The sequence below is a fragment of the Chrysoperla carnea genome, chromosome 3 (assembly GCF_905475395.1).
Source record: "Chrysoperla carnea chromosome 3, inChrCarn1.1, whole genome shotgun sequence".
Classification (NCBI taxonomy): domain Eukaryota; kingdom Metazoa; phylum Arthropoda; class Insecta; order Neuroptera; family Chrysopidae; genus Chrysoperla; species Chrysoperla carnea.
The window spans coordinates 16,329,995-16,347,508 of NC_058339.1; the positions used below are offsets into that span (position 1 = coordinate 16,329,995).

The 17,514-nt window shown below is 29.8% G+C and overlaps 1 protein-coding gene across 8 annotated transcripts in view; it reads right to left on the reverse strand.

The window, feature by feature from the left end:
- Window positions 1-17,514, reverse strand: part of LOC123295783 (protein turtle) — a 413,559-nt gene that overhangs the window by 88,189 nt on the left and 307,856 nt on the right. The window contains exon 1 of one of the 8 annotated variants that reach the window (XM_044877239.1): window positions 3,890-3,965. The exons of the other annotated variants lie outside the window; for them this stretch is intronic. The gene's annotated coding sequence lies outside the window, so the exon portion shown is untranslated. Of the gene's footprint in view, window positions 1-3,889; window positions 3,966-17,514 lie in introns of those variants that run through there. 8 annotated transcript variants of the gene reach the window in all.

Consider the following 17,514-nt stretch of genomic DNA (forward strand, 5'->3'; position numbering starts at 1 on the left):
TAGTATAAAAAAATCGATTAATTTTTATCAATTTTGTTTGGAAAAAAAACAAGCAATTTTTTGAAATATATTGTGCTTATGTGCTTTTGGAATCTATACAGTTTTAAACAGATTTTGTAAATAAAATTTTTAATTATAAGTAAAGAAAAGACATTTTTCCTAACTTTGATTCTTTCTGATGGGATAATTTGTTCGTTTCGTTTTTTAACTAGCACGCTAGCATTCTGTTTATTTTCCTGACGTGTACTTTTCGACAGCATGTCTTTATATAACTTTTATTAAACAAAACATGCGTATGAGTGCGTGTTTGAAGGTATGTGTGTATGTATTTATCTATCCGTCCATAAAGCCAACCGCTTATATCAGTACGCATCCATAAAATATATATGAAATCATAAAGAGCACTCATATATGAATAATTTTATTTCATTTTCCAATATAAAATATGAAACAAAAGATCAAGATGTCTTCATAGTTCATATTTATATACAATTTTTATACCATGTATATATGAAATATGCATAGTATATTAAGTTTAGTCCCAAGTTTGTAACGCTTAAAAATATTGATCCTACGAAAATAATTTTGGTATAGGTGTTCATAGAATCCTCTAATTAGTCCATTTCCGGTTGTCTGTCCGTCTGTCTTCCAACACGATAACTCAAAAACGAAAAGAGATATCAAGATGAAATTTTTATAGCGTACTCACGACGTAAAAAGTGAGGTCGAGTTCACAGTAAATGAGCAACATAGTCAATTGTGTTCTGGGTCCGTAGGACCCATCTTGTAAGCCGTTAGAGATAGAACAAAAGTTTAAATGTAAAAAATGTTCCTTTAAAAAACAAAACAACTTTTGTTTGATACATTTTTTCGTAAACATCACTGTTTACCCGTGAAGGCGTAAATTAGGCGTAAATTTTATAGTATGTATTATATGGGAATATCAGTTATGTATGTGTGACATGTATGTTATGTGTCATGTGATAGATTAATTAATACTGTCTATACATGGTATTTCAACAATCGACTCAGTCAATTGTTGGTTTTCACTTGTTTTTTTTATTCAATTCGTTTATATCTTTAGATATATATAATGCTTTTGTTTTTCATTTTCTTATTATTTTCTCACAAAATGTTTTTCAAGATAAAAATAAAAACACACAAATTGTGTTTTTATAAACATTCAATTTGACGTCATTACACTTCTTTGAAATGCTGATAGGTATAATTTTGTTCAATTAATCTCATCCTGATATAAATCCGAGAGACGAAAGTATTTTAGAAATTCCATACTACTGTAGGTATCATATTGTTCCCTATGGGTGATAACCTTAAATAGGAAAGCTGCATATTTTTTTAAAATTTATAATTCCATTTTTTAAATTAATTATTAATAAAAAATAGTTTAGAAAAAAAAAATCGGTGTGTTATTGGTTGTGACGTATTTACACCAGTCCACATTTTTCGGTTTTTTTCTATGGAAATTACTTAATTATTAAGATATAGTGTTAAAGTATAGTAGAGTATCGTTGTATCGGTTCAATCTTACTTTCAAAAGTGATGCTCAGTTAATTACAAAATGGTGACCACCAGATTGCTGCCTTTGTCAATAAAATATATCTTGTAAGATAAACCTTTTCTGTACCATGTAATACATCTATAACGTCAAAATTTTCATAATTTATATATAAGATGTTCAAGGAAATCTATCATAGGCGATCGAGTGAGTTCTGAGCACGAAGTTCGAAGACATACATGGAGTAGGTCAAGGATGGATCAAGCTAAGTCTAAGAGTACTGACCAACGTCGTGGAGTGGGTGACGGTTATTACTTCGTAGAAAAAGTTAACGCACAAATTATCGGTTGTTAAAATCCAATACCAGTAATAGTATTCATTATATTGCTTACTTGCTTCTTGGTATGTTATTTGGACCTCTCAGGGAAGTGTGAAATTACGTTTTACATGTAAAAAAAATTGTCCTACCTGCGTTAACCGTGAAAAACTGCAAAATTTTAGTTTTTTTAGTTCAGTTTATGCAGTTCTATTCTAAAACTACGGCCTTTTGACATTAGCTGATACTATTATTTTGAAAGTATATTAAATTTGAACCATTGATCTAGCCCACAGTTTCGTTTGTTTAATATTTTTTGAGATAGGATGCTTAAAAAATTTATATGGTTTTCGGAAATATTAAAATTTTGAATTTTGCTTATGTTAAACCGTTAGAGATAGAACAAAAATTAAAATGCAAAAAAATGTTCCTTATAAAAAATAAACAACTTTTGTTTGCTTTACTAATATACTCAAAAATAGGTCTTTAGTGTTTTTGGTCGTTACTTTCAACGTTTTTGAGGAAATATTGATAAAAAACTTATATTAATAACTTCTTTCAAATAAATACAAAAAAATTGTTATATTATTACAAAATTGAAATAAATTCCATGAGTTTTTCGAAAGAATAAAAGAATAGGTATTCATGAAATATTCCAAAATATTTTCCATATATTAATTTATGGACAATCTAGTAATGTATAGATTCTAGACGTGATGTAAATAGTAATTGCAAAATTCAGTTTGCTGTTTGCATCCCGTATTTCTACCTGGCGTATTGAGTGAGCTCAAACGAAATGAAAACGATTAATTTCATAATCTTCATAGAAGTATTGATTCAAGATTAACTTGGTTTTTGTTATACCATAAATGATTTTACCTTGTTCTATCCAGATTAGAATTCCAACAAATTTTTAACTAAGTATCTGGTAGAATTTTGAACCAGCCAATCCATAAACTGCTTTTATGTTTATGGTATTTTAACCGTGAGAAATTTAACTAATCTCTCAAAGAGTATTGCAAACACCCCAAAGTTGCTTCTACGGACAATTTCGAGCAACCGCATTTCAAAAACATTTCGCATTCAGGATTTAAGAGCTCCATTTAAGGATACTGTTATAAAAAGGAACATGAGCTTTGAAACCAATAACAAAACAATGAAATTTTGAGAATGATTCTAGAAAATATTACGGAAAGAATTCATATGAAATAGAAGCTATCATTTTTAACCAAACAGAAAAGTCTGCATGACCTTTTTTTTAATGGAATAAGTGCCGGTTAAGAAAAGTTAAAAAAATTTCAAACTGTATCTTTCATTTAACGATATCCTTAAGTCAATAATATCTATAATAGGTATAAAAAATGAATGGCTGAATGTGTTGCTAACCGCAAATCGCGAGAGCAGCTGAACCGATTTCGCTTTTTCTTTTTTATAATATTCCTTATAAGTACGAGGATGGTTCTTACGGAGAGAAAAATTTAAAAAATTGCCTGAAAAAGTCTAAAAACAACACTTCTCTATATTCCCATACAGAAGATTCGTAATAATAATTAAAAGTCAATTTGAACTTTAATACCATACCATAAAGTTTAAGTGTTAGTAGAGAGGTTCCGGGAAAGCCCTTCCTCCGGGAAAGAAATTATGTAAAAAAGAGAATCGACTGTTAGGCGGTACGAAGTTCGCCGGGTCAGCTAGTAGGTGCTTTAATAAAACTAGAATGACAAATGTGTGGAAAATATGAGTTATCACACGGTTTTAACCAGGCTTGCGGTTTTGTATGAACTTCTTGTACGAAAATACAATTCGGCTTAATAAAAAACAGATTTAAATTAAGATTAAATATGTTTTTGTTTTAAATAAGAAGTCTTTTCTTTTTTGGTTTCTATATTGATTTATTTTTCTATAATATTAAATACTACATATTTTTCTGTTTAAATAAGCCGCATTATCAATATTCAAGTATTTAATTACTAGCACAAAATGATTTCAAAATTCATTCCTTTTTTTAATTTAAAATAAACTTAATAAATATAAATTTTTTTCAAAACATGACAAACCTTAAAAAAATCCTCCGTCGAATGTTACGTTAATATATTAAACATCACTATGAATAAAATATTTAATTATCAAATCCAATAAATTTAACTTAAAAATTTTATCAAAAACTTCTTGTTTTTGATTTGTTTTATGAATTATTATTTTTTATGATTCCATTAATATAAAATAAAACACAAATTAGTTCACCATTTATCAAAAATTATTTTGTTTTAGAAATAAGTCACTAATTTATTAATAAAATTCACTGAGAAACGATGTTAATAGAGCAGTAATGAAACGAAGTATTCTTGATATTAAAAATTGAACCTTCCACCACCAGTTGTCGAAGAAGATGTTAAAAGTCCTAACAAAATAATGTAACCAATACAACACCAGTTTCAATGAAATTGTTGCATAAATTTCATAGATAATTTCACAAAAATATTATATAATTTTGATTGAAATGAACACTTGAAATATTATTTTTGAATCAAACTAAATACCGATAAAAATATAAAAAAAAGGGTTATAATATGTATGTATATATATTTATTATCCTTTCTTTTAGGTTGTTGTGCCCTAGTAAAGGCTTTGGAGACGGTATGAGCAGCCAGCTCGTGTCGTAGTTAGAAGGGCGCGACTTGGGGTTGCTCTTTGGGGCTCCGTTTGCATATGCGCATTAACAACAATGTCGTGTTGCCACCGCGCGCCCTCATATTGATCGAGAAGGCCGTGACGGCGCACCCTCATCATATACTCATACCCTTACGATTATAGTCATAAAACTATATATATATTGTTCACATGTCTCTCTATCCTTGTTCATTTATGGTCATTACCGTTTTATTCCCTATATATGTGTATTATTTTATATGTATAGGTGTGTGGTGTGTGTACCGTAATATAACTCGACCGAAAATACAAAAAATACACACGACCCAAGGAGTAAAGCACAAAAACGAACTACATATATACTTAGTACAGTTACACCAAACCATAAATGAATGGATTTACAGGATGATTATAAATGTTTAAGCTTTATGCATGCTTTATTACGTTGCAAGAAGATTTTATAGTTTATGGATATTGTTGGAAAACAGGAATCCAAACGACTTGTTAGTTTGTAGTAATTCTACTTTATTAAAAACGATACAACATGGTAGCATCTTCAGTAATAGTTTCTCCACCTTCAATAAAGCTATAACAAATGCACTTTTCATCTCCGAGGATATAATAAAAATTTTGAATTAATTGAGTATGAAAACTTAAACATGCGAGATGAAAGCATGCTGAAACATTCTGAATGTATTTTTGGAGCAAAAATTCCATGAATGGCTCATGCGCACCAGTCCCGTTATCTGTCTGTAATCAAATCTTGCAAGTCAAATTTGATCCACTTCCCGGTTTCCGATTGAGCTGAAATTGCACGCACGCTTAGTTTCCGATTGCATGCATGCTTAGTTTGGATGACAGTGTATGGTAGGGTAGCGCCCTAATGTTCCCATCGCTTCCACCATAAAGTTGGTTCCACCGTTGGTTTTTTTTTTTAATCTTTTTGTTAAAAATCTTGGAATATATGATTGTTTAAAATTCTTAATTAAACAAAGAGGAAGATATCCACTAGTGACGTCATACATGGGTATCATAAAGATTACATATAAAACTTTGTTTCGCTAAAAGGAGATGGGCAACCTTTGAATGCAATCTTTGATTGCTTATTACTTCTTCGGTTTTTAATCAATTTTAATTTCACTTTCAAATTTTGCCATGATATCAAGTCTAGTTTTACATTTTTACGCGCTATATGGCCAATTCGACATCAGGACTATCCTCTATTTTGTTTCTTAATATTGTCTTACTACAGTCGAAAAGATTTTTGTCAGAACTTAGCTGTTTTCGAAATATCTCATTTTTACGTAATTTGTTTTGTGGAAGAAAATAAAAAATCACATGGATATTTATGATATGCTGGATACAATACAAATACAGCATTACAAAGTTTCATTTTCGATAGCTTAAGAAACATCTGGCGTTCCAGAAAGCTGTTGATTGAACTTCTACTTTTAATTAACTTGCTTATATTATTAAGTGTCGTTTTTAAATTAAATGTATAGAGAACACCTCATTGGAAAACCATTTTGGGTTGCTATTTACACATACTGAAATTCCACCATCGCTTTGTCCAATAAACGATTTTAAAAATATAACTTAATAACCATTGTTTGTGTTTGGACAATGGTTTACAGAGAATATTTCTCTTTAAAAAAATAAAAATGTTTATTGATAAAACTAAATCAAATTATTGTGCTTTTTGTGCTTTTTGTTCATAGATGACAATTAAACAAATAAATCTGAGTGAGCGTACCGAAGATTCTGTATCTATATCCACCCAACAACGTTAGGTCATCAATCATTTAAAGCATCACTTTGGGAATCACCTTTGTTCTCATTTTCACTAAAACACCGTATACATATATATAAAAACATGTATGTCTTCGAATGTCGACATATATAGACCACCATATCATATGATGCTGACTACCTCAAGATCATAAGATCGAAATATAACGGCCGAAATCTTTTCCAGCTCCGATATACATATATAAATAAGGTAAAGTGTTGTACCTCGAAAATATAATATCTTTGGCCACCCTTCCGTTTCTTGATGAATAAAATAAATAGTTGTAGCTGTTACTGATATCTCAAATGAGAGTTTCGAAAAAAGTTTATATGATAAACTGATAAGGTTAATTTACAATCACATATCCTCTATGATGCCTTTTCCGAAAGTGATTTATAAAGCTTGCATGTTCAAGGTATTGCCACAGGTGAAATCGGCAAGGGTGATCAAAAGTATCTCAGTGTCACAGAAAATGCACGGATTCCGGGTGTACTCCTTAGTATTACTACATTGTAATACAAAGTTTTCATTTAAAATGGTAGAATTTGCCTTAAAACTTAAATTAAGACAGTATCGCTCTATACTGTGAGCTTCTGCTGTTTCAAAAGAGGGTAAAACAGCTTGGTTAGCAGAAATAACTTTGCAAGACATTGCATATGAAATAGAAGAAGGTCCAATGTATGGATCTGGAAACGCTGATTAATCTAAAGTAATATTATTATCCGAGCTCTATGCCGAAATTGTTTCTCAAATTTTTTTTGAAAATACATTTTTGGCGGTGGTTGACAAGATATCTACTCGATTCGATATCGATATCGCTTTGAAATTTGATGTGAATCTTTCTTATAAATCTATCCGAACCTCAGATTTAAAAAATTCCAATTTTAAGTTTTTAAAATCCGAAAAGGTAAGAAAAGGAGTAAAAATAAATTTTTCTTCATTTTTGCGGAATTTTTCAAATTTTTTTGATTCAGTTCACTACAAGGGCTGAAATCGTGTTATTCAGGGTGCCTTGTGTTTTTTTGAAGCCTTCACATCAATGGCCTGTAAAATGTTCATAAATGTCATATGAAAAATCTCTATATACATGTTTTTCAGTTTCAGTTTTTCATTGACAGTTCAGTTTTAAAACTGACCTACTTATTCTATTTCAGATTGTGGCCACTACGCGTCGCCAACGTCAATGCCATATGAAACTAAAGACATCAAATTGATTGCAAGGATATAAATGTAATTTGTGATCCAAGGTACAAGACTATTCCGTATGTAAGGAATAGTTTACGTTCATAAATATATTTGTTCGTGGTAGGTAAATATATATAATAGCTTCGTTATATTTTGTATCTTTTTTTTCTGCTTTTATGTTCTGTTTGAGAGGATACGATAATTAAAACAATATATTCTTATTAAAATAATTTTCTTTGTTACTTATTACAAAGAATATTGTTTAACATTCAAGCAAAAAGCTGTACAATCAGAAGGCATTTTTATTCGAAATGTATATAACATAAAAAAGAAGATGTTTTTTTAAAAGTTAATATTGTAATATTCGTGGTTACATCGAATAGTGAGTGCTACGTGAGGTAGAAATAATCGATTTAGCAAATTATTAGAATCTGAAATTAATTTAATTGTTTCTAAGTATATTTGTACCATGTATATGAAATATACCAATGTAGACTAAGTTAAGTCCCAAGTTTGTAACGCTTAAAAATATTGATATGCTATGAACAAAATTTTTGTATGGATGTTCATTAATTAGTCCATTTCCGATTGTCTGTCTGTCGTCTGCCCGTCTGTCATTTTCATTACTCAAAAACAAGGTATCAAGCTAAAATCTTAAAGCGTGCATAGGTTGTAAAAAGTGAAGTCAAGTTCGTAAATGAGCAACATCATTCAGGTCAATTGGGTATTGGGTCCGTAGGATCCATCTTGTAAACCGTTAGAGATAGAACAAAAATATTCCTTATAAAAAAAATAAAGAACTTTTGTCTGTAACATTTTTTCGTAAACATCACTGTTTACCCGTGAGAGCGCAAATTATGCGCAAATCTTATAGTATGTATTATATGGGAATATCAGTAATATATGTGTGACATGTATGTATGAATATGTAACAGAGTAATCAACTCTTTTATACATGGTATTTCAACAATTAACTCAGTCAATTGCTTTCAATTTTCACTTGTATTTAGTAATAATTACACAAATATACAGTCGGTATTGTATAGGACTTAAAAAAATTGTTTCCGAAATAAAAGAGACAACTCTTTGTTACTAGGAAAATTGGTTTATTAATTTTCAAATTTTATCATTTAGCAGACTCGTACTTGATTGATCTACATACTTGACCCGACTATAACATTAATTCATTCAATGCTGAGAAAAGTAGCTCGAAACAAATAGCTTGTTAAACAACCTTAAGAGCAAATAGCTTTTCAGGAATTTATATACAAAGTAGATAGAAGACATTTCATTGAACTGAAGTTACCGTCCAATTTTACAAAAGAATGTTTCAAACATACAATTTTAGATTTTTTATAATGAACAACTTTCCAATTAAAATTTTTTTTTTCTGTTACCTGAAAAGAAAAAGACCTTTAAATGACCCTAGAGGTCAAATACAATCCGAGGTGCCTAACTTTTTCTTGAAATATATTTCTGTTTATGAATTATCTTAGAAAGATCTTACTAAAGGATGGCTAAGGACATCTGAAACACTCTGTATTTGATGAATAAATCATGATCGTACTTTATAACCTTTAAAAAAATGGATATTGTGAAATACGTTTTAGAAATACTGTGTTCAACTTTTCACTGAAATAAATAATTCTATCACTTATTTTATTCTATTGAAAGTTTACACGATCAATTGGATATAAAAAATAGAAAAATAAGTATCACAATATTAGTTAGTTTGTTCAATAAAAAACTATTTGAATATGGTATATTTTCAATTTATCAAAAAAAAAAAAAAAAAAGAAGAAGTATATGTAAATAACATAAATTTCAGTATTGGCAAGATCAGCTTGCTTCATATCAAGATACACAATCTTTTATAGTTTCTACTATGATATTCTTACACACATAAACTCATAGAAAAGAAACACGGATAATGTTAAAAGTGAACGAACTTTATAGGCGAATAAAATGAGACTGATTTTACAGTAAATACAAGTGAAAACAAACAATTGACTGAGATAACTGATGAAATGCCATGTATACACAGTGTTGATGACGCAATCGTTTGTTTTTTGACGTCACGTAAGTTAAAAAAGGTATCCACTCTTAGATAGCCACACATTCATAACTGATATTCCCAAATAATACATACTATAAAATTTGCGCCCTCATGGATGAAGAGTGATGTTTACAAAATAATTTAACAAACAAAATTTTGTTAATTTTTTTATAAGGAACATTTTTTATATGTAAACTTATGTTCTATCACTAACGGTTTACAAGATAGATCCAACGGACTGAAGACCTAATTGATCTATGTTGCTCATTTATAAACTCGACCTCACTTTTTACGTCCTAAGCACGCTATAAATTTCAGCTTGATATCTCTTTTAGTTTTTGTTTGACAGGCGGACAGACAACCGGAAATGGACTAATTAGGTGATTTTATGAACATCTATACCAAAATTTTGTTGGTAGTATCAATATTTCTAAACGCTACAAACTTGAGACTAAACTTAATATACTATGATATATTTCATATATACATGGTATAAATAGCCCTAGATACGAACTGAGGTCGACTTTTAGCTATTGAAAGCTATGCTTTATGAATTATAAAATGCTTACAAATATATATCTCTGCTAAGAAATATAGTCAAGATTTCTAATAAATATGCCAAGATTACAACTTTTTTGTCGCTCAGTTGCTTTCCCTTACGAAAAATAGACTAATGGTCGAAAAATGTACCGCATTCGAAAAAACTACCTAAAGAAATAATATTTAGATTTAATTTTGTTCAGTTTATAACTTGTATATCATTTCTGTAGAAAAATTGCCTATAAATAAAAAAAGTAAACTAATCACTTTTATATAATTACTCCAGCCTGTTTTTAGCTGCGGGTACCACACTGTGAATTCCGCATTATGGGTCGAGTTAGTTTCCCTTATTTTGATAGCCTCCACTAATTACCTTGATTTTCTTATACAAATCTATACATTCGTCCTCTCTCCCGGTTTAAATAGTTCCTTCCACCTTGTAATAATACATCGGAGATGAAGAGTAGTGTCAAATCTGGAAAACTTTAACCTATAGCTACTATTAGTTTTCATTGAAATTTCACCGATCTGTAGTATATGCGTGTGTGCTTCAGTGTGTATGAGTGTGAGAGAGAAAGACTTTACAGTTTGGGCAGAAAGGCAAGTAAATAATATGAATGAAATGTCATATCTCTCATAGCAAAACAACCAAGTAAACTAACCACACTGATGAAGGAATACAACTAACTTGAATTCTGACTGACTGTGACATATACCTAAAACATTCAGAAAAATTGATCTATTACTGGAAATATAATTTAGTTAAGAATGTATGAACATGTTTTGATTTTATACAATATAGATACGTAGAAATATAAAGATATTTGCCAATCGAAAATTCACTTTTTTATATTTGAAGGTCCCACTAGTGCGGAATTACGCTGTGAGATTCCTGTGGCTAAAAAACACGCTAGAGAAATAATATATAAGTAGTTTAAAAAAATTAACTTTCTTTTTATGTGTAGGCAATTTTATTACAGATATGGTATACAAATTACATAATGAACAAAATGAAATACCGTTAGTGCCTTGAAAATGGGGGGGGGGGTGGTAAATCATGGAATTTGATCAAATAATAAGAATGATTTCATGTGGAAATCGTATTTAATACGCTCTCTGTGTAAATTTCAAGTAGCTTCTCTGTTCATGGTGGTATATGAAGAAGTTGTAATAAAGACTAGTTTTTAGTCAATAAGTCCTTTTAAAAATGTTACAATTTACATAAAAAACTGTTAAAATTCCTCAGATTTTTAACTTCATATTTAAAATCATACTAAAATTAAGAACAGCATAAAAATGAAAAATTTTTTTTGGTAATAACACTGGCTTTGATAATTTCTCATAAACCGCTTAGAGAATCGATATGAATTTTTCACAAAAGACGTAATTGACCTTGAAGACCTTGTTCTTCGATTAAATAAAAAGTTGCCATGGTGGAGGTCATAATAGGACCCTAGTTTTCATTATCTTCAGAGTCGTTTCACGTACTTTTTTTCCATTGTGAGTCTCCAAATTGGTGAGTTAATGTAAATTAACTGTTGGAATACACTTCTTACGTTTTACTATTAAAGTAACACTTGCAAATAAAACACAGTATCGATTTAAGTTTTAGGATAAGTATACCAATTTCTTGTACATTGAACAATTTTTTACACAATAAATATATTGGAAGTAGCATAAATTCGGAACGAAGGAAATATGATGATGTTTGTAACTGATGAATCTATTTCTTATTCTTTACAGTAAGTGACAAAGTTCAAGACGAGAGGACAAACATATATATATATAGGTAGGTATACAGGGGACATACCGGCGATGTGTAGGGACGAGAAATGCGGGTGTAGAAGCATTAACCGAACGAAGATATATTTTCATCTAAGTATAATATTTTCTACTTGGATAAAAAAAAAAGAAAAGTTTTTTGACAAAAGATTATGATTTTCGTCTTTTCTTTCGTTATTTAAATAATAAATACCCACTTTAAGTAAATTTTTTTTTCTTCACAGGATAATCTAGAAATAAAGTGTTTAATTTAGTAAAAGTTTTATTTACTAAAAAATATAGCTTTTTAAAAATTAAATTGTTGAGCATAAACGAAAGAACGTGTCATCGCCATGTACTGAGTGAGACATATTTCAGTCTGTTTTTAAAATGTTGGTATATTAAATACAAACGCAATATATTTCCCAATGATTAGTACATTATATTTAAGAGTAAATTTAACGATTCAGAATGGAGTAGTATTCCAGACAAACCCTCTTAAGCTTGAGGTTCATTTAGTTTAGGTAGGTACATCAAATGTTGAGAAACTGATGGCTTTGACAGAGACTTAGAAGGAGATCAGTGTAATAACTCTAAAAATAACAGGTTTTCAAAAATCAATTTTTGTAAATAAATTGGTGGAGAGGGAAAGGCCTATAAAACAATTATTACCGGGCTGAGATATAAAAATGGTGATTAATCCTCGTTAATCGATTCAAAACGATTTATAATTTTTGTTTTTGTTTTAAATATTTGCATGTGGAACTAAAGAGCCGCAGGTTTGCCGACCACTGTCCTATACCCTTGTTCTACTTTCCTCGAAAAGCGAGTAAATTAATCAACTATAACCTTCGTCATTAGATCTGAAATAAAAAAGAACTAAAGGCATTTCTTACAGGTTAAATAAGTAAGCCATCGGTTTATGTATCAAATATATTTTTAGCTTAAGAGTTGAAATTTCGTAAGTAACTAGCCTCGCCCTATCCTACTACCTAAAAGATAACGGTTTAAGTAATTCGATAGTCGGTACACAGTTTACTAGCCGGAAGGAAAATTTTTAAAACGATTTTTCGCAACCGAAAAATTTATAATTTAAAGATTACTACCTTAAAGAATTATTGAAAATGATACAATGGCGGTCAATCAAAATTTTCCATCGTAGCATCGAAATCATAAGTGCCAAGGAAATACAATGATATAGGCTTTTATGGTTGATACTTAAATTATTTCCAACTGAGTGAAATTATCAAAAAAAATTAAGTGAAATTTTAAAATAAAAAAAAAATGTAAAATTGTATTCAGATATTATAAAACGTTATGTACTTGAATTTCAATGTATTCTATAAAAAAAAACCTTTCCGAAAACTATTTGCAGAAAAAGGTCAATACTAAGAACGGGTGACATATAAAATTGAATAGAACCAACCCCTAAATATAAGAATGTATTGTTTAAACACTAAAACTCAAATAAAATTTAAGTTATACATAAACCCAAATATTGAAAACCCTTTTGCAGAAACATATTACTTACATGGCCATGTTACTACAGTCATTTCAAATAATTTTATTTGATATCCCTGAACTAAATAATAATAACTAAATAAGCTGAAAATTATCGAAACATGTGTGTGATAAATAGAATGGTACACTATAGAAAAGTATTCTCAACTAACAGTCAATAAAGAACATATCTTCCTAATAAATTCGCTACATAAAAGTATTTACAAAACAAAGAGGAAAATTGAGCTTTTTCAAAAACAAAGAGTTTTACAAAATTTACGAAGTAATTTTGATAGAAAAACGCAGTTTTTTATTTAAAAGTTTGACATATATGGTTATGTTTCAAGCTTTCATTGGACACAGTTTGTATTTTATTAAATTTTATTAATAATAATAATAATAGGGTTTAACCTCCGTTTGTCAGACATATACGTCTATAACAGAGGCCACCCACATCATTATTTTTAATATTTATTTATTTTATCTACATTCGAATATTATATACACAATTAAATTTATGATGTGGGTGGAGTCGGTAGCTTCGTTCTTATCCAAGCGACGATAATCAATTTACCGCCCCCTTATTAATAATTCATAAGACTGTCACCGCCTGGATTCGAACCCGAAACCTCCGTCTACGTAGTTGAACAGGTAGATAGAGGTGATTTTATTAAATGAAAAGCCGCAATTACTGCACTATAATGTAGATTTAATCATAATATTAAGAATAAAATGTTTATAAAGGAAAGCATAATGACATTTTCCTTAAATTAAAATTTCGTATTTTTTATATCTTGATTAAAAGACAGTTTTTTATGTAACAAGTAATTTTGATTGAGACATTCACCTTATTTCTATTCTCATGAATTATTATTATTTTGAAAATGTTTTGTTTATAAGAAAATTTATAAAAAAGTGAGTATTGTTTTAAATCTGTGAAAGTCTAATCTAAGCAGAACCTCCCACGTTCAAATGAACCTCACTTTTGTAAAAAATAATACTCAAAATACTCAAAAGTAAGCGCAATATTTAAATGTACCAAGTTATAAAAGGAGTGTAGCTCGCACCGGGTGTCCCACGGCACCTCTCGTTCTCTTTTTTATTTAAATATATATAAACATTAAGAAATATTCATATATGAGATAAAATACCATAGCATGAACAACTTTTAAATAATCTTTTATTTTTTTCTTTGTTAATTTATTTACGACTTAAACATTTTGTGTTAATTTATTACACAGTTTAGTGTAAAGCTTAATAAAATGATATAATAAATTTTATTTTAATTCACATTCAATTCAACTCGATTATATCTGACATTTACCATAATATAGATTACAATCGCTATAATAATATTCATCAGTTATACATTTTGGGAAAAATTAACAACAATTGTTTAATTTTTACAATACTATAGGCAAATACAGTCATTCTGGATAACATTGGATCATTTTTGACAAAAATACGTCATGTTTTTCAAAACTTTATACAAAATCCTAGCAACAATTGTGATTTAATTGATCTTTTGTTGTGTTAATTGAAATTTATATTGAAAAGTATATAAACTATATGAGAACCCCAAAGCATAAGTAAAAACAGCCATTGCCCAAGGTTATATTGAGTTTGGCTTGGCTGGCCATACCCAGTTTCCTGCTATTTTTTTATGTAGACGGCTCACCCAAATTTCATAATATGCTGATTGGCAAAATACCGCGCGACATCATTCCGGTATCCCACGTATTACAAGATATTAATTACGAAATTTTCATTCCCCAAATATGGCTGAGATGGTTATTTTGTACATGAGAAATACAAATTAGCAAAAATTCAATCACCTCGAATTTCACATACACTTGCGTTGGCACAGCGATATATATAAATAATAATGGGGTTTAACCTCCGCTTCTCTGACATATACGTCAATAACAGAGGCCATCCACATCATTATTTGTTAATATTTATTTATTTAATTACAAACATATTTACAATTACATTTTGATGTGGGTGGAGTCGGTTTCTTAGAACTGCACTCCCATTAATTATAAATTGTTCACACTGCCGCTGCCTGGATTCGAACCCGCAACCTAAGTCTAAATAGACAAACACTCAAAGGCTTTAGGCTCCGGCGGCGGCACGGCGATATAAAATATAAATTTTTATACGATTTTTATTTCGATTCCGATTATCGAGTGTTCCAATTATGGAGACACCACTGTATTTTTTAAAAAATTATATTGCGTTTATAACATCTAGGTTATGACGCAGTGTCAGTAAAAGTGTAATGTTAGAATAGAGATTTTCGATTTGAAAAGTTTATTTAGTTCGTTTTGGTCGTTTTCTAGGGCAATTTGAATGTCTGGAGAAATGTGTTGTTTATTTTTATTAGTGGTACTTTGCAGAAAAACAAGTTGGAGGTCTTGATTTGTCAATTGAAACGAACTGTATTTTTTAAAATATTGAAAATCAATCTTCTAAATATGTTAATCAATGAAATAAAAGTACTATAAAACAATAACTGTATGTTATAGAAAGCCAGTAGAAAGGAAAGGAGTGAAGTGGTTGTGATTACTCTAAAGAAATTGGAAATAAAACAAATAAAATAAGAATCACCTTAATACAATATACAATTGTACAGGGAGAAAAGTTACCCCTAAACTTTACTTGGACTCTTGGTCAGTTAAACAAGAGGGCATAACAACATATATAAAGATAGTACGTACACACCAGTAAAAATAAAAAACATGTAAAAATTGTGAGAGATGTGATAGTCAGAACACAGACCATTACCGTTCTGGGGTACCCCTTAAAAAAATTGCAAAAAATCGAAAACATTTTTTTATCTCCAATTACGATAAAACTCAGTATATAAGGTAATTTTGACCCGAAAAGTACAAAAATCGGGTGCATTTGTTGACTGGTCGAATAGTTTTTGAGATACGGACTAAAATCGATCCAAATATTGCGATATCTCAGAAACTCTGCATCCAATCATTAAAGAAACCTGATTTTTATACTTTTTGTATCAAAAATACCCCATCCATCGAGTTTCATCAAATTAGAAAAACATATTTGTTCCCGTTTTTCTCGATTTTTTCAGAGGGGGTACCCCTTAAAAAAATTGCAAAAAATCGGAAAAATTTTTTTATCTCCAATTTCGATAAAACTCAGTATATAAGGTAATTTTGACCCAAAAAGTACAAAAATCGGGTGTATTTGATAGCTGGTCGATTAGTTTTTGAGATACGGACTAAAACCGATCCAAATATTGCGATATCTCAGAAACTATACCCACTCGTTTCGCTGGGCAATGTCAATTTTAATTATACAGACTATTTCGTTATAAATCGTCGAATTTTTCATTTTTTAATTTATTGATTTTACTTCTGTTCCAATTGACTTCAAATCAACAAGAATCAATCTCGCAGAGATTCATTATTCTATAATTTGAAAGATAAATTTTATTTCGATTTTTAGCGCCACAATAATGACTTGCGATGCGGAACTTAATAAAAAACATACAAGGAACGATGAAAACCTTTAGCGAACGAGTTGTTGTGCTGACGGGCATTGTTGTTAGTGTGCGGTACATGAACTTCAAGAATGCAATTACTTCTTTCGTTGTCGTCTTTTAAAGTATACAGAAAAGAGAGTAGTTTTACCCACCATACATATTTCTCATTCGACTCTTTTCTTTACCATTCATGCATAGGTATAGCCCTACAACTATATTCTTGATTTTATATATCTCTTTGCTTATCCCCCACAAACCTCATACCATTTTAGTGTCCATTCACCATTTTATTCGTACTGTCAGGTCCAGATGAAATTACGGTATGTGTATCTAGAGGTACATAAAAGATATATATGTTTGTTTGTTGTTGAATAGTGGGTCGTTGAACACCGATAAAGAATTACAAATATATTATAATGTTATTGATCGTTGATATTTTTGAGAGAAATTTATTTTTATTTTTGTATACCCTGTATATATCAAATATATATCAAGGTATACTAATTTTTGTCCCAAGTTTGTAATGCTTAGAAATATTGATGAGGTGAACAAATTTTTTGTATAGGTGGTCATAAAATTACCTAGTTAGGTTAGTTCCGTTTGTCTAACTGTCCGATTGTAAAAACGATAATCCCAAACGAAAAGAGATGTTTTTATTTTTTCATAAACATAATTGTTAACCCACGAGGGC